Source organism: Magnolia sinica, chromosome 11 (genome assembly GCF_029962835.1).
Source record: "Magnolia sinica isolate HGM2019 chromosome 11, MsV1, whole genome shotgun sequence".
Lineage (NCBI taxonomy): Eukaryota > Viridiplantae > Streptophyta > Magnoliopsida > Magnoliales > Magnoliaceae > Magnolia > Magnolia sinica.
The window spans coordinates 83,917,193-83,936,024 of NC_080583.1; the positions used below are offsets into that span (position 1 = coordinate 83,917,193).

Consider the following 18,832-nt stretch of genomic DNA (forward strand, 5'->3'; position numbering starts at 1 on the left):
CCACTGTGGTGTGTATATGGCATCTAAACCATCTGACAGAATATTTACATCATGAAAAGGGGAAAACATGAATAATCAGGACAATCCAATCATCAGATGGACCACACCATGTAACAAACTGGATAACCACCCAGAAACATCCAAAATCAGATGGCGGCCTAGCTAATATTGGATACGCTGATTTTTCTCACGGCCTATTTCTAGACAGGTTGGATAGAACACACACATCAAGGTGGACCCCACACGCAATTAATTGTAAATTATGCTCATCTACCTACAACCGTTACAATGGGATTTCACACCTTATGTTTGACTTATCCAGGCCATTGATGATGTGATGCATGCAATCATCCCTGGATGGAAAATCCCAGCCAAAGATTAAGGGCCTTTTCCAGTTGAATGCTTTCTCCTGACCGTCCATTGGCAGCATTAAAGTGAAAACCCAGAATTGTCCTATGAAGAAGATTTCGGTGGAAGTGATCCATCCACATGGTGGACCCACAGACCAATGGTCTGGATCACTGAGCCATGGCCACACATACAACGGTGAGTACATTTGCATTTACTTGGATCGAGAATCCATGGCTGTCATTTAAAGAGGTACTGTATGATCCTCAGGCCCATGATTCAATGATTCAGATCATATTATAGGATCTAAAGCGGAAGGACTGCGCCCCAAAAACGCCTCTAATGAGTAAAGATACAGTAGCCCTCAGACTTTTTAGGGGATGGCCCGTCCATCCAGGGTGGGGTCCATGACTTCAACGGTCTGGATCACAAAAAAATAGGGCCTACTTTAACAAAGTAGTGACCCGAGGACACCATCGATAACAACTAGGCCCAGGATCAGAACATCCCCTCGTTTGAAAAAGAGCCGAGAGCCACGTGGGTGGAACTTTCATGAGATCCACCCCGTCCATCATGTACGTTGCCATCCGTTCATCTTGGAACCCAAATATCATAGCAATCTAGAACTCAGGTAGGCCACACCCTAGAAAAAATTGGGATATGGACGCCCATGATTAGTTGTGTAGGACCCACCATGTTATTTATATGGAATCCAATCCATCATCTGGATTTCCTCATAGGATGAAAGAATTACCAAAAATCGCAGAATTGTAAGACCCAGGTGGGCCATACAGATTGACTATAAAGGTGTTTAGGTATAATCTAATGGGGTGGCCCACCTGAGTATTAAATGAGTCTGATTTTTGGGATCAAAACTAAACAAGGGGCGAGTCACCTGATGGACGGGTGGATTTCATGCACGTTTGAGTATTTTCTGCCATGCAAGCGTTTTCCTTTAAGAAGGGTAGAAAGAGGCAGATGCATGCAAAGTCAACAACTGACCTCAGATCACATCTCCTTCCATCTCGGGCGCAATGCCAGCCGTATATTTTTGAAAAAACAAAGAGCATCTGACACAGTCTACAAAACAAAAGGAAGACAAAACCCTAAGAAAAAGGCCCCCACTTTCTACGGTCTAAGATATCATTTTTCAAGGCACCTGACCATCTCTTGGCCATAAAAGTCCACCTCTTTCACACCTAATTTCAGAACCCAAGAAGCCAATGGCCAATAAAATTATAGATTACTATTAATGATGGTCAGCTATAAATGTGAAATCTTCTGGTGTGTGGCCCATATATCGTCGAAAAGCTTGCGTGAATCCGGGTAGTCACGTGGGGGGTATGACTATTCGCCGATGCTGATGGAGGACTTCATGTGAAGGAGATCTACCCCGTCCATCAGGTTCCCTACCTTGCGTTTTACCTGGGGCCCAAAAATTAGGTTGATTCAAAACTCAGGTTGGCTACACCATGGGGAACAGTTGAGATGGGAGTATGCACGGTTAAACAGTCCAGATTGTGTGTAGGTTCCATCTTATTATGTACATGACAGCTAATCTATTAATCTTTCACGCTACATCACGACGAATGAATTCTACAAAAAATTAAAACATTTCAAGATTCACGTGGGCCACACCATGGGAACTGTGGGTTTTAGGCATGATTTTACACCGTTCATTATGGTGTGACCCATTTAAGTCCGGGATTAGACTGGTATTTAAGATACATGGTGAAAAATGTGGCAATGCAACTGATGGACGGGGTAGATCTGGTGCATATTCTCCCTCACATGGTGGTCAGCTTGTTGCAGGCATGACCTACCAATGGCTACAGATAGTCATGCTAGCACCGTCCAAAAATAGTGGCCCAGTGTATAGATCATAGACTAGAAACTCAAAAAAAAAAAAAAAAAAAAATCCTTAAATCGGTTGAGTTGACTGCATTGGTTAATTGCATTGTCCTTTTAATTCCTAAAAAATTTCAATCAAGATCAATGGTCCAGAAAAATTCTTTGGTGGGGCCTGCCTGTGATTTCGTTGGACCACTAAATGTGAGGGATCAAAATGGATTTTCCATCAGAGTGGACCACAAGACGTGAAAGATTATTATGGATTTCAAACCACGTCGGATCAAGGATGGCAAGTAGACATGAACCAATTTCGCAGGGGGCCCAAAATCAACATGATCGGATGAACAGCACCGTCATCATCATGTGAATGGGATGCAATTCCGACTGTAAGAAAATTTAAAGCCTCACAGACTATTCGAGAGACCCTTGAGTTGGGATAGCTTTGATCATGCAACCATTGCGATGTTGGGCCATGCACAATCCTCAGTGGACCACATCGGTGGCCCCCACGAGGAATTTGCAATGAAACGCAGTATATAAAGAATTCTCATTGGATCATCTCTCTTATGATAAAACTATATAACAGATGAGCTAATTGAGATTGAAAATCAGAATGTATGAAGCTGTGAGAGAGAGAGAGAGAGAGAGAGAGAGAGAGAGAGACCTGGAAAACCAACCAAATCTTATTGCTTCTGGTTTCAATCTGCCTTAAAATTCCAAGGGCATGCGGTTTACATATATGATCTAATAGTATTTCTAATTCAGAGAGAGAGAGAGAGAGAGAGAGAGAGAGAGAGAGAGAGAGAGAGAGAGAGAGAGAGAGAGAGAGAGAGAGAGAGAGAGAGAGACCTGGAAAACCAACCAAATCTTATTGCTTCTGGTTTCAATCTGCCTTAAAATTCCAAGGGCATGCGGTTTACATATATGATCTAATAGTATTTCTAATTCAGAGAGAGAGAGAGAGAGAGAGAGAGAGAGAGAGAGAGAGAGAGAGAGAGAGAGAGAGAGAGAGACCTGGAAAACCAACCAAATCTTATTGCTTCTGGTTTCAATCTGCCTTAAAATTCAAAGGGCATGCGGTTTACATATATGATCTAATAGTATTTCTAATTCCAATACCACAACAAAACTCAAATTGCCTAAATTAAAATAAGAAACACAAACAAAAGAACAAATATTTAGAAAGACAAATAAGAGAGGAAGAAGAAAGCATACGTAGAGAGAGAGAGAGAGAGAGAGAGAGAGAGAGAGAGAGAGAGAGAGAGAGATGCCTGGCTTTCCCATGTACGCCGCCTTGCATTCGATGAAGTCCTCATCGAAACCCCATTATGTCAACCTGAGTTCTCAACAGATAGGTCTAACAGGATGGGCGAACGTTGAAGCTCCCATGAAAATTCAAGTAGAAGTTTCTTGTGGAAAAGGTTCTGCTTCTTGTTCATGTTGTTGCTTGTTGTTGCAAGATAATTAGGGAAATGAAAAAAGAGGAGAAGCGTCTTGATATTTCTGAGATAGAGATGTAAGTGAATAAAAGAGTCTTGATTTGTTTGAAGAAGATGGTCTTGAGGTTTGAGAGAGAGAGAGAGAGAGTGCTTGTGCGTGTGGGAGAGAGCAAGAAAGATAGAAATGTTGAGAAGAAAACCTAATTTTATAACTGTATTCAAGCTGATATTTTTTTGTTTGGGTACACCATGATGTATGCACCATATCCACTCCGATTATACATTTTGCCAACTCATTTTAGGGCATGAGCGGCCGAAACATGAGGTGTATGCAAAGCTCAAGTGAACCACACCACTTTAAATGATGGGTAATAAATCCTACCATTAGAAACTTTTCAGGGCCTTGATTAGTCAAGCTCATATTTTTTGTTTCCCTTCATATAGGTTCAATTCACCTTTTGAATGGGTTGGATGGAAAATAAACATTTTAGTGAGCATTGGAAAGTTTTAACGGTGGGCAACATTTCCCCACAGTTTCCTATGGTGTGGTCCATTTCAGACTTGGATCTATCTCATGCTTAAGTTTATGTACTAAAATGAGTTGGTGAATTATATGGACTGTGTAGATATAAGACATAAATCACAATAAGCCCCACAGAGCTTAGGGATGCAAGAATAGTCATGTAGTCCTTCCTGCGTGTAATCCACATCTCCCATTTCAAATTACCCGTAGGTTATTACTCTAGATAGAAATTTATTAAGTGAAAAGAAAGTGTGTACAAAATTCCTCAAATGCTTATTTATGCATGTAGAAATTTCCTTGTGATGTATCAAGCAAAAATTCTAAATAAAAATGAGCTTCATCGATCATAGTTTTGCAAATCTTTTCTCGTCTCATTCTTTATTTTTGTAGAATGTGAGTGTCCAGTGCCTCTTTGTATATCAAAGAGAGAGAGAGAGAGAGAGAGAGAGAGAGAGAGAGAGAGAGAGAGAGAAGTATTTTGTAAGAGAAGATAAAGGGATGTAGAGACTCCTGGCCCCAAGTATTTTCTGAGAGCTATGGAAGGCTAGGAATGCCGCCTGCTTTGAAGATGTAGAGACTCCTGGTGCCAAGGTTATATCAACAACATCACTTGCTGGCCCACACTCATTGGCCTCCTCCTGCCTCCTCCAAAATGTGTAACTATCACTCTCAATGCCTTGGGGATAAGCATTCCTATAGCTGGGCTGCCCAAAAATTCAGGTTGTGAATTGGATAATGCCTCAACGGGGTTGGATCAAGCTAAATGTCGATGTTTCGGCCTTGGGTAATCCGGGGCCGTCAGGGGGAGGTGGATTGGGTAGAACCAGCGAGGGAAACCTCCTGTTCGCCTTTGCTTCTGGTTACGGCTTTGGCACCAACACGCAAGCGGAAATCAGGGCTATTCTAGATGGCCTCTCTCTTTGTGTGAGGTTTGGTTTCTTAAAAGTGGAAGTTGAGAGCAACTCAAAGTCAGTGGTGGCAGCCCTCTCTACCCAATCTTTAGTCTCTTGGCCTTTGTGGTATTGGAAAGCTAGAATCAAGTCGCTCATGCTTAGTATGGAAGTCCAGTTGGCCCACACTCCTAGGGAGGCTAACTTACCGACAGATGGGTTGCCTCGCCTGGGTAGTGAGGGCCAAGTTAACTGTCTGTTCAGGTCGAGAGATGATCTTCCCTTGAAGATTCGGGGCCCGCTGTTCTTGGACAAAGTAGGTCTAGGAAACCTACGTTTTGGCTAACTGTTCTACATGCCCTGTTTCCTTTTCCAGTTTTTCCGACTTTTACAATAGGTGGGCCCAAATCAAGGGGCCTGCCTGAATCATACGTCGTAAAGATTAGGGCCTTTTCTGGTCCTCTGAAATGAAATCTCTCTTTAAAAGAGAGAGAGAGAGAGAGAGAGAGAGAGAGAGAGAGGGATGGGAAAAAATGGTCTCAAGGTTTTGCATAAAGAGTAGTCTAAGTGAATAAATGAGAATGAAATTGATTAATGATTTTAAAAAAAATGAAATTACAATCCTTTAAATAATGAGCTCAAACTTAATTATGATGAAGTTTTAGACTCAAACTCCAACTCAAACTCCCTAAGAATGCAACTTGCTATTTATGGATGGTCATCATTCCTACTAGACTTCATGGTTTTCGGCCAAAAATAATAAGTGTTCAATTTGGCTTAACCACATTATTCTCCTAATTTTTATAAGCCATTTTCATATTGGGCACGACTCCTACAACTCAAAGGATCAAAAGTTATAATCGAACTAAAACATATTATTTATGGATTTTTGACCATTAATCCGATGGAATCTCGCAAATCCAACATGGACAACCTGGTATAGCAGGATTGGTTGGCTAAAGTAGCTTCTCCTACCCAAAATCATATATGATATGTCGAAAAACTCATCCCAATTTGCAAGATACGACTGTTTTAATGTTCTGGCAGTCCAGATCATTTTCGATCAGCTTTTCTCTAGTCCATCCTTTTCATGAAACTGTTTGCGACCTGCTCCACATCATGTTAGAGAGAGAGAGAGAGAGAGAGACAGAGAGAGAGAGAGAGTTTTCAGGCAAGGAAAGAGAATATAAAAAAGAGAAGAAAAGGGTCCTGATGTTTTCATGGAAAAGAGATATAATAGGTGAAGCTATCTATGTTTAAGAAAAAAAAAAAAAATAACAAGGAAAATGCAGGACTCAAGAGAGGCGTTTTTGTGAGGGGTAAGGCAAGGGATATCAATTACTCTCATTCGTAGACACTCGTCACAAGATACTCACACGTGTGCAAGATCCATTCCCCTCCTCAGCTAATGGTTCCACATGTTAGATACACAGTCTAAGAAAATGTGCTCATCTGTTGTGAGATGGGCTCCTACATTAAAAGACGATCGGTCAATCTCTACATTATTCTGTGTGGCCCACCCATTGACAATACTTCCCTGACTTTTTTTTTTTCTTTTTCACAAGTCATCTTCACATTGGATGCCGTCCGATGGCAGGCTTGTGGCGGGATCCAATGCAAACGTTTTTACATTGATCTCAAACTACAAATCTACTAGTGGGGCCCACTGTGATGTTTTCATGACATCCAATCCGTCCATCATGTGTGCCCCTTAATTTTCTCTGAGAAACACAAAATTTCAGCCTATTAAAAACATATGTGGGCGACACCAAAGGAAAATTTTGGGATGCTAATGCATCTCTCTCTGTTTTTTTTTTAATTATTATTATTAAATGTTGGGGCCCACTGTTTTTTAAAATTTCCATCTAATCCATTCCGAAGATTCAATCAAACAGGATGAATATTGGACAACAGAAACATCGGGCTGTTGTGAAACTCAGTTGGGCCACAACACACGTATTTTAGAGGTTTTAGTCATTATATACATGGCGTAGCACACCTGAGTTTTGGAGTCCAGGGAGAATATAGGAGGGCGGATATGATGAACGGAATGGATTTCACTGAACAAGAGATAGGCCCCACATGTCGACACGTTTACGTTTGATACCGTCAGATGTTAGGGTTAGATCTTACACGCGTGTTACAGGTTTTCACTTGGTGCTGTGAAACTCTACTCGCTTGACTTCATGAGTTGGAGCAGTTGGCATTCCCTCTCGGGATTTGACCGTACTAGCCTGTGGCACGGACAAATTTCCCAGAAGTTAGGTAAGTTTAGAATAATCGGAGGATAGGTTTTTTAAAAGATTTCAAATTAAATTACTTCTATACGCCAAAGGTAATGCTGATGGGAGAGAGGGGGATCCAAATCTTGTGAAGTATGTTAATGAACCTGGCTACGGGCCATTGTGATTCAAGTTTTTGATCTACATGATCCATCTATTCTATGAGCTCATTGTAATATATTGCCTAAAAAATGAAGCTTATTTATAAATGATTTGTACCACAACGTAGGAAATAGTGTGAGTTACACGTTACCATTGAAAACTGTCAGGTAGGCCACAAAACTTTTGGATAAATATGATATTTGTGTTTTCCATTCATCTATGTATATGTGATATTATGAATAGGTTAGATGACATATAAACATTATTGTGGGCTCGCACAGAGCTTAGTGTATACCATTCTTAGTTAGTTACAAGTCGGCACATTAAAAACTTAAAGGAGCGAGAAGCTTTGACAATTACACTTCTTGATGGCCATCAAAACATAGAACCAATCTGATTAATCGCAGGGCCCATCATAAGGTAGATTCGATCCATTGATAATGTTCGTGGCTTATTCTTTTTTTTTTTTTTTTTTTTGAGAATGTGTTAATTTCACATTGTTCCTAGCTATTAGTGACCTGTAACGAGAAAAAATGCTTAACGGCTTGTTGGAACAATACAAAGTATTTTTTTGTGCTGTGGACCACCAGATTTGAAGATGTTAGTAATTCTCTGGACATTTACCTTCCTCAAAATTTCAGAGAGAATGGACGGAGCAAATTTTACCAAAAGTTGAAGATGGGACCCAAAAATGTTGTATGAAAATGAGTTTATAATGCCAAAAATGACCACATAGCCCCATTTCGAATCTCGATCTCGACCCTGACTCTCCCTTTCGAAGTTTCCTCTTTAAGACCCACATCCACCCCTCTGGCATTGTTATTTCACCATGATTGTCTTTGACATCATCTTTTACGGCTTTGGCTTCTTATACTCCCGTAAAATACATTCTTTCACAACTGAAAACTATAAAATGACAAACTTGGGTATGTGGATAATATTTGAATTTTTTTCATATTAATTTTTTCTATTGTTAAAAGGGACCATTGTGGGTTGTGATGGTTGTGGTGGTTATTGTGGGTTGTGAATATGAAAATGATGTGCTTAAGGAATGATGACAACCTGGATCACTTCATAATGGCAAGCCCGACCCATTTTGCACTCTTGTTTCAGTACATAGTGTAGGGGTCGTGGTTGTCATCCAGTACAGATCGAGGTTGTCAATAGTTGGCATGATCGAAGTTGCCATACAATAATGATCGAAGTTATCAATATTTGGTACGATTGAGGTCGGCATACAAATATGATCGAGGTTGTCAATATTTGACACAGTCAAAGTTGACATATAATAAAGATCGAGGTTGCCAATATTTGGCGCGGTCTAAGTTGGCATATAATACGGGTTGAGGTTATCAGTATGACAACCTCGACCCTTAACAAAAGATTATCTATCTCAACTTTTATTGGATGATAATCTCGACATTGAGTGGATGACAACCTCGACCCTTAGTGGATGATAATCTCGACTCTTATTAGAATACAAGTCGAAAACAACTACGAAGAACCACTTGCTTTGATTACAAGAAGGCAGTAATCTCTTCGAAGTGTTCAATTCAATTTTTGAAGAAATATATGTTAGAGGATTTTGACAACACTCATTGTAGAAAATAGATATTTAGTAAGAGTTGTTTTGAACATCTATTGGATTTTCCCAGTGAGTGGGCAGAAGACCTATAGTTAAACAATCCACCATCTCATGTAAAAGCATATTGATGACCTGACTTTTGACATTCAGGGCACTATCATGAAATTGACCGAGTTGAATTTTGCCTTTATTATGGGTATGAGGTTTAGACCTGTTAGATCAAATGAGCTAAGAGATGATCAAACAACAGGACAAAAGACAAGAAAGTTGAGCTTCTTGAATAGAAAATTTTCTTCCGCCCTGCATCCGAGTTGAGCTTCTCCATGACCAACCATACATCTTCTTGCCATCTAAATCTTACAAATGTGAAACCCCTCGACCAACCTGAGTTTGGGAAATAGGGGATGAAGATGTCACATATTTCTATGTATTTGCCGATTTTTTCCCAATCTCCTCCTTGCCACATCCAAAAGGGATATATTGCCAGTGACAAGGTTGGTGGTGGGGTTCTACCGGCGCCGACGTTTGCATACCATCTTCCACCTGCCATGGGAAAGGGGGCCTGGCCGAGTAGGGTCATGAGGATTCTGCAACGGCTCTAGGGCTAGAGTTGATTCTCATCTTGCCAGATGGGTTGAGAAACTATATCCAGTGTTTTGTGAACAATTGTTTGTAAAAAATGAACAATTGATTACTTTTCATTGTAACCATCCAATAAATATCCACCAATCTAATACCAAGGTAATTAAATTGGCCACTGACTATATGAAAATGACAACATTGCTCAAGATTTTATAAAGAAGAAGGGAATTTCTATTCTTGTTTAGGCACAAAAACAATTAATGATTTAGATTGTATGTTGTGTATGGCCCATCATTGGGCAAGCTAAATCATTTTGGCACGCTGGGACCCACATTGGAAGTGGTGAGATCTAAAATATAAAACCGTATAAAATTTTCATATTTGTCCCGGAGTAAAATAACAATTTGCCTAATCTTTGTAGAGTTAGAGACAAAAGTACCATTTCATGTGATTAATAGTAAAAAAAATAAAAAATAATCAAAATTTTGAATAGACCTGCTCAAACAGTTCAAAATCTGGAGAGAGAGAGAGAGATGGCCCAACAAAGCTCCAACGTGGATTCTACATACACGTTATAGCGACTACGTACCATAAGTTGGAGCAACGAATGTGGGCTAGTTAAAACGGTTTAGCTAGTCATTTTTGGGCCTGTAACATACTGACACTCAATAAACCAATGGTCTGGATCACCGAACCATGGCCCCGCTTGTCAAAATTGAGAACCTGTTCTTTGAAAGAATTCAGGCCACGTGTCATATAATTCATGGAAAATAACACATTTTGGAATAAAGTGAAAAACATGATTGGATAGCTAAATAGTTCGATAATTATAACTTATATATATATATATATATATATATATATATATATATATATATATATACACACACACGGAAACGCTCACCTGCGAACCAGTTTGTACGTACGAACTTTTTTAAGAACCCATCCTACGTGATGTGGATCCAAAATCTGAACCGTTCATGTGAAGCAGAACCTCGTGAAATCCCCTGGGCCCAAGTTTTACTTTGATTTAAGACTTTGATGGCCCATGAAAATTGAAAACAATTTCCTCCCTTGATTTGCATTTCTCTTTGCTATGGCCCAACAGAATTTTAGATCAAGGTGAAAATTTGTCACATGAGGTTTCATGGAATTCCGCATCACATGGACCGTTCAGATTAGACAGCCATAACATGTGTGCAAAGGTGCGCACGTGTGTGCAGGGGAGCATGACTCTCTCTCTCTCTCTCTCTCTATATATATATATATATATATGTGGTACTATTAGGTCCAGCGCATGAACCTTAACATGAAGTCGAGTTGTGTCTTCACTTGAGCCGTTGGATGATAAATTTTCAAAATATCCCTTGGATATGCTGTCCTGAGAAAATGAGGCATAACTGGCTAAATCGGCATGATACAATCTTGAGGGTGCGTTGACGTGGCCAATTTTGTGAGACCCTCTATGATATATTTGTTATATCCACACCGTCTATCCATTTGAGAGATTATTTTAGACCATGAGGACAAAACCGAGGCAGATACAAACTTCAAGTGGACCACAACACAGAAAGTAATGGGCACAATGATGCTCACCGTTGAAACCTTTCCATGGCCTATCATGATGTTTATTTTCCATCCAACCTGTTTGTAATGTCACACAGAACTAGCTAGATGAAGGGACCAAACAAATATCATCTTGATCCAAAACTTTTGTGGCCCCAGGAAATTTTCAATGGTAGGCGTTTAATCCCTATTACTTTCTGTGTTATGGTCCATATTATCGGAAACAGTGGTGATTGAATACTATACCATTAAAAGCTTCTCATGGCTCACTCTAAAGTTTACATCATACTTATTTTCCAAAAAAATAAGCCAATTGATAAGTTACATCAACCTGATGAAGTCAAAAAACAAATATTGGCTTCATCCAAAATTTAAGTGGTCAATCACAACTTTTTCCTATGGTTTGGTCCACCTAAGAATTGGATCTGCTATGGCTTCTAATTTATATCTTAAAATGATCTATAAAAATTAATGGTTGGTGTGAATATAAAATTCATATGTCAATGTGAGGCCTACAAGAGGGCCTCACCTTCTTGGGTGAGGTCTAAGTCCCACCTAATACACTCCCCATGTAGACAACCTGTCATCGGGATTGATATTGAGTGGGAATGAATTTTTATCTACACAAAGATAGGTGGGCCCATTATAATGTTTGTTATAAATCCACTCTGTTCATTCATTTTATCTATTCATGTTAGGATATGGTAAAAATAATGAGGTAGATCTAGAACTCAAGTGGGCCACACAATAAGAAAATGTGAGTAGAGAAATGCCTATCGTTGAAACCTTCCTAAGGTCAACTGTTATTCTTCTATGTCATCCGTACCATTCACAAGGTCATTCATACTGGGACGAACCGAAGATACAAAAATATTAACTCAATCTAAAACTTCTATAAACCCACAAATGTTCAACAGAGGACATCCAATCTTCAATGTTTCCTACCGTGCAGCCCACTTGAGTTTTGGATCTGCCCCATTTTTTATCTCATGCCCTGACATGACATAAACAGACGGACCATGTGGATTTCTCATGGCATGATGGTGGGCCCTAACTAGCTTCCTATCATATTAGCTTTTCGAAGGAGCTGTCGTAGCTTCCTGTCACATGCACATTTTTTATTTATATCATCCAATGGCTCGAGTGAAGACATGATATGACCTTACGTTGAGGTTGCATGCGCTCAACCTCATAGTACCATTTCCCGTACAGGTATATATATTGAAATGGTATTATTAGTTATGAGGTTGCATGCGCTCCACCTCATGGTACCATTTTCCATATGCGTTGAGGTTGCGTGCGCTCAACCCCATAGTACCATTTCCCATAGTACCATTTCCCCATGTATGTATATATATTGAAGTAACTCGAGTTACGTGAGCATCCCATGAGGTTGAGCTATGTGGGCCTCATTGTGATGTGTATCAGGCATCCACACCATGCATTTGGTGGGTCCCCTCTAGGTTATGGGATATGCTAAAAATCAGTTGTATCCGGAGCTCAAATGGGCAACAACATATCATCTGAAATTGTGTGAAATCATGCTTAAAATTTTTAAAAGCACTTGTTTGGGCCTACTTGAGTTTTGGATACAGTTGAAACTTGGTGTGACACCTCATCCAAGCGGGACATACATAATAGATGGGGTGGATGTCTGAACCACATCTCAGTTGGCCATATAAATGATCGTGAATGTTTCAATGAGTAGATATCCATTCTCAACTATTGTCTATGGTGTGACCCACCTAAATCATGAATTGGCCTGAAATTTAGACCCCTGGCCTACCATGGAAGGGTGTATTTGATTGATGGGGTGGATGTCTCACATAGATCACGGTTGGAGCCAAGACATCATGGTACCTTTTCCAGATATATATATATATATATATATATATATATATATATAGAGAGAGAGAGAGAGAGAGAGAGAGAGAGAGAGAGAGAGAGAGATTATTCTACATGAAGTAACTCGAGTTTTTTATCAACATAAATTTTGGTGTCCAAGGTATTAAAAGGGCGCACATGAAACTCAGGTGGTCAATAACACATGATTTTAGAAGTCTTTGTCATTATTCTACATGATGTACCACACCTAAGTTTTTTATCAACATAAGTTTTGGGGTCCAAGAGACTAAAAGGGTGCATATAAAATTCACGTGGTCCACAACACGTGATTTCAGGGGTTTTAGTCATTATTCAATTCTGAGTTTTTCATAACATAAGTTTTGTGGTCCAAGATACTAGAAAGGTGCACATGAAACGCAAGTGGTCCACAACACATGATTTTAGAGGTTCTAGTCATTAATGTATAACTTCCTTGAGTTTTCGATCAACATGATATATAAGTTTTGGAGTACTCCATAGGACTAAATGGGATTCAGGTGATCCACGACATGTGATTTTAGAGTTTTTAGTCATTATTCTACATGATGTAGCTCTTTTTTTTTTTTTAAAATTTTACACACGCACCCGAGACACACCACCCATGCATGCCTTAGTGGAATTTCACCACCTATGAGTCTCAAACCCAAGACCTCATGTTGAAACTCCTCAGAGTCTACCACTGCAGTAAGGACTCGAACCCTTCCACATGATGTAGCTTACTTGAGTTTTTTATCTACATAAGTCTTAGGGTTCAAGAGACTAAAAGGTTACACATGAAACTCGTGGGTCCACCACAGGTGATTTTAGAGGTTTTAGTCATTATTCTACGTGTGTTTTCGATCAACATAAGGGCGCACATGATGGACGGAATGGATGTCACGGAACATCTTGTAGGCCCCACATGTCGATTTATACAATTAAACTTATTTTTAGGAGCGTTTACCTTTGTATTAGATACCGTCAGATGACAGGATTAGATCTTACATCCATCGTTCAAATTTTAATTTCGGGCAGTGAAAGTCTACTCTCTTGACTTCACCAGGTGCAGCTGGCATTATTTTACCAGTTGTTTTGATACTCTAGCGGAGTGTCACACTTCATACACTGGCATTTAAAAAATTGCACACATGACATGTACTAACTCAAACTAAACGGACACACTATCTCTAGGGCCCACTGAAAGTTAGATGGGTTGGAAAATTATAACCATTTATTTGTGTATAATTGTTTATAAAAAATAAACAATTAGTTAGTTTTCATTTTTACCATTCAATAAATGGCCACCAATCTAATATATAGTCAGGTAACTAAATTTTTCCAGTGAACACATAAAATAATACTTTCACTCTTATTTTGTAAAGAGGCCGGGGAATTTTGGTTTTGATCCCAGCAAGCACAAAAAGGATCAATGATTTAGTTTGCATATACCCACCATTGGATGATTTGGATAATTTTTGCATGCTAGGCCCACATTAGAAGTGGTGAGATCTAATGGAAAACTGTTAAAACTTTTCTAATTTGTATAGGGATAAAATAGTAATTTACTTCTGTAAAGTTAAAGACAAAAGTAACATTTCAGTAAGTCAACAATTTTAGGTTTTGTTTGGATACAAATGCGCAAACTACTTTCTTTTTGCTAATAATAGTTAATTAGCGGCTTATACTGCAAAAGTTAGTTTGGTAAAATAAAAAATAAAGTTAAAAATAAAAAAGTTGATCAATTCCCTTCTCAATATGTACGACTCATTTTTCAAAGCATATAACCTTAACAATTGTTGAAGAAAACAAATGTAGTGTGGGATTTAAATGGTGGTATTTGTTAGGGATCGCACTGAAGTATACTTGAAGTCAATCAAATAAGAAAAAATCAAACGCAAATTAAACACAAAGAACACATGAGTTTTACGTGAAAAAGCTCGTAAAAAAAAAATCACAGCACAAAGCGACAAATAATCTACTATGAAATGATACAAGAAATGGATGAACCTATTAATCTAAACAACCCTAGAAACCTGGTTGAAAAGGCCTAATTTTACCTTGGAACTCTTTGGAACGTCTTAGAAAACTTTTTCGATTACCATAATCTCGATTACACCCGATATATATACTATCACAACTAGAATAGGAAATAAAATGTGCACTTACGCGGTTCCGTGCGTGTTGCCGATGGAACCTTTGATGGCATCGACAACCATCAAAGACCAGTCGATGCTATCAAAGCCACTTTTGATGGCCTCGAGTAATATCTCCAAAATTGTCTAGCGAGCAACTGAAAGTTTTTTTGAATATTCTCGATGGTATCGAGCGGTCTATCAATAGCATTGACAGACTTTGTTTCAGACAGATTTTAGACATTTGTCAATATTATTTTCAATTCAATCCCACTTAATCTCATCCATTTCCATGCGCCAAACGCCTCCTTAGCGGCCTTGGACTGGGTTCTAATCTCTTTGTAACACTCCTTACCACATGTGACAGTTAGATTAGAGTCTAGAACTTACACAATATTCTCATAAGCAAGGAGATTCGGATCTCTCATTCCGATTAGCCAATGTTATGGGTAATGTTACCGCAAAACAAGGTTCAAAGAACCAAGCTAGTTGTGGTTTCCTCTAATTATTGAAGGTGAGGTCGTAGTCACACACAAATTGAGGTCATGGACGAGGATCTAATAAAAGTTCTGGACGTGGTTAGTACCATCATAATATGTTGTTATCCCCAGCCTCACATCATCACATATGTCATGTGAGCAGATCCGGTTCTCTATTGCCATCAACATTTCAATCATCCTCTGCAACTGGAATCACAAAATTCCACTACTTTTTATGTGAACTCCTTTCATTTATACGATCTTATATATCGTAGAGGAGAGGAGGCAGAGCTAGTCCCTAGAAGTCCTCATCCCTCGGAACTCGCCAGGAGAAGAGAAAAAGAGAGAGTTTGAGAGAAGGAAAGGAGATCTATTCCATCTCCACCTACATCCTCGCGTGTGGTCCACTTTCATGGATGGCGTATGCCTTCCTTGGTACCTACTAGAGAATCAAAAGTTGGGTTACCCCAACTCTTCGATTTTAAGATAGATTAGGGGGAGACCCTCTTGGATTGGAGGACCTGCATCAACTTCAAAATATCATGCACTGTCAAATCATCTTCTTTGTATGATATAAACCTCAAGTTTAGACTCTTTTGGAAGTCTAACATTATCATTTATGGGATGTCCTAACTAGATGAGTTTTGATTCATATGGTGTGGAGAAAGGTTTCATTCCATTGAAATTTTCACAAAAGAAACCCAATTACCAGCCCATTGCCCTCCTCACGTCCACCAATTTGTTATTTTAATTTGTATAGATTGAGTTGATTTACTTGTATTCCATATATGCACTTTTTAAATAATTTATAAAAAGTATATAAATTATCACTCTGCAAAGTATCAATGTTTTGTGAGAAAAGGAAACAACTTAGAAAAACTTTAAAAAAATCTATAAAAATAAAGAAAATTCAATTGGACTCATTAGGACTCCACAACAGTGACATATTAGTGGAGAAGAACATGGGGAGGAGTTTGCAAGGGGTGATTGTTTCTCCAAATGACTCAAAGATGGGTTTTCATAGAACAACAACAGAAGAGTCTCTTTCATGAAAGGAAACAAGTCTTTTTCATGAAAATAAGCTGACCTTTCTTCGTGGTGGTGTATTTTGACGGCATCTCTTTATCAATTCTTCACTAAGATTTTGAATTAAAAAAATCAATTCATTTATAAAAAATCACCATAACTCATAATTAATAGACCACCAAGAATCACCCAAAGCCACAACCTTTTTATTTCTTTATTTATTATTTCATTAACAAAAAAACCAACTAGTAAAAAGCAAATTAAACCAAGTGCATACATATCAGGAACGTAGGCACACATTACATGCTTTATTCACACGTACACAATATAGTATTTCTACCGTACAAAAAATATATATATGGTTTGTCTATAGCATAAGCATCCGTATGCATGTCATAGACCACTGTTTTAGTTGTGAGGCTTGGCTTGAGTTTGGGCATCGACGGCCTCCCACACCATATGTAGTAGCTGTTGTGGCAGCTGAAGCAACCGTATTGGAACCGCCCTCCCTAGCGAGGGGGGAAGTCGACACCGGGGTACTCGTAATTTGGGGGACTGCCGTTGAATCCTGTCGTGGTGGCCTTCTTCTCTGCATGCATAAGGGATCATGGAAATTATCAACAGTCAGATATATATGGCCCACTCAATGAACGGTGTAGATCATCCAATCACGATGCACTATAGTTTTAAGAAATCCTCAATGAACAAACAAATTGTACCCACTTGTGAAATGGTAGAAAGTTATAAACCACATCTAGCATCCAAATAGTGCTCGTGGCCACAAATATAAGCCGTCAGTCTATGGGCCTGGAATTTTTTCTAACTGTCCAAACATCTGACCTGGAGAATCAGAGCCAGTGGCTTTCACCAACCATCCAGTAACTGGCTATTAATTTGAAGGTTGGGATCATCTTATGTGTTCCTCTCCTCCAAGAGGTGACCCACTAGTCCAACCGTCCAGATGATGGGCATGATCACTGTATGTATACTAATGCAAAGAATTCTATTATCTTCCAAAGGAATTATACGATACGTGGACTGCTTCTTTGCACGCGTACTTCTCGATCAATCGAGACCATTGATCAATTGATCCAGCCACAGTTGGACCAAGGCTCTCCATTCTCCTTTCAATTTGCATGTGGCCTACATACAGATGGCTAAGAAGAGAAATCCAACAACATACAAATGGAAAAAAATAATTTGGACAGTTCAATTTGACTTGATTATATCCACATATGCATCTATAGATAATTTCCCAAGTACCTGCGCATTATCATCACTCTCTGCCAGAGTATCATTTTTTTTTTCTTTTTTCATATTGCATCCATGGGTGACAAAAGCAAAAAACAAAAGAGAATGAAATCAAGAGAGGAGTAGAGAGCATGGCAAAACTCACGTGTGCTCTCTTGCTTGGAAGTTTCAGCTAGTTCTCTAGCTACTACCTCCGAAGAGGTGGATAGAAGAAGAATTAAAATCGATCACACCCAAAATAAGAAAAGACTTGGAAGCCATTTTCTTACAAATGACTAAGTCCCCGATAAGAGAGAGAGATGAGAAGGGTAGTGTCCTCGTATCCCTATATATAGATCCCTATATATAGAGAAAGAGCGATGAGATGAGAAGGGAAGTGGCCGAGAGAGAGAGAGAGAGAGAGAGAGAGAGAGAGAGAGAGAGACTTCAGTGGTATCGGTACCACCATTTCCCCCATAAGCTTTATGGTGGTATTAGCGTGTTATGGGGCCCACACGATGTAAGAACTAAATCCATACCGTCAATATAATGAATCACCTCATGATAATGTCAGGACCCAAACATCAGCCCAATTATTAAATTAGGTGGAACACTGATTCCATTGGAAGGGGAGGCACGCTCTTCATTTGTAGAGGGCGTATCTAAATTGTAAAACCTCTTCTTTTTTATCCTGACCATTCATCCAATCTAGATGAAGGGTATGAATGGCCTGGATTCCATATAAAAAAAACTGCGAACCCCCCATGGTATATCAACAATGGAAGTCCCCTGTCAAATTATTCTTTGTAATGTGACCCACCGAAGCTTTGGACTAGCCTGATTTTTGGCATATGGAAGTAATATGGGGTGAGGCATCTGATGGATGGTTGGATCTCATTCATACATCGTGTGGGCCCCACAAATCTTTCCACTG

General features: G+C 39.2%; 1 long non-coding RNA gene across 1 annotated transcript; it reads right to left on the bottom strand.

Annotated features, from left to right (window-relative positions):
• Positions 1-16,853: 16,853 nt before the first annotated feature.
• LOC131218477 (uncharacterized) lies at positions 16,854-18,237 on the bottom strand. Its single transcript, XR_009157759.1, has 2 exons — positions 18,065-18,237; positions 16,854-17,257 (listed from the first exon to the last, which is right to left on the bottom strand). It is a non-coding gene; the product is annotated as an uncharacterized LOC131218477 (long non-coding RNA).
• Positions 18,238-18,832: the final 595 nt, after the last annotated feature.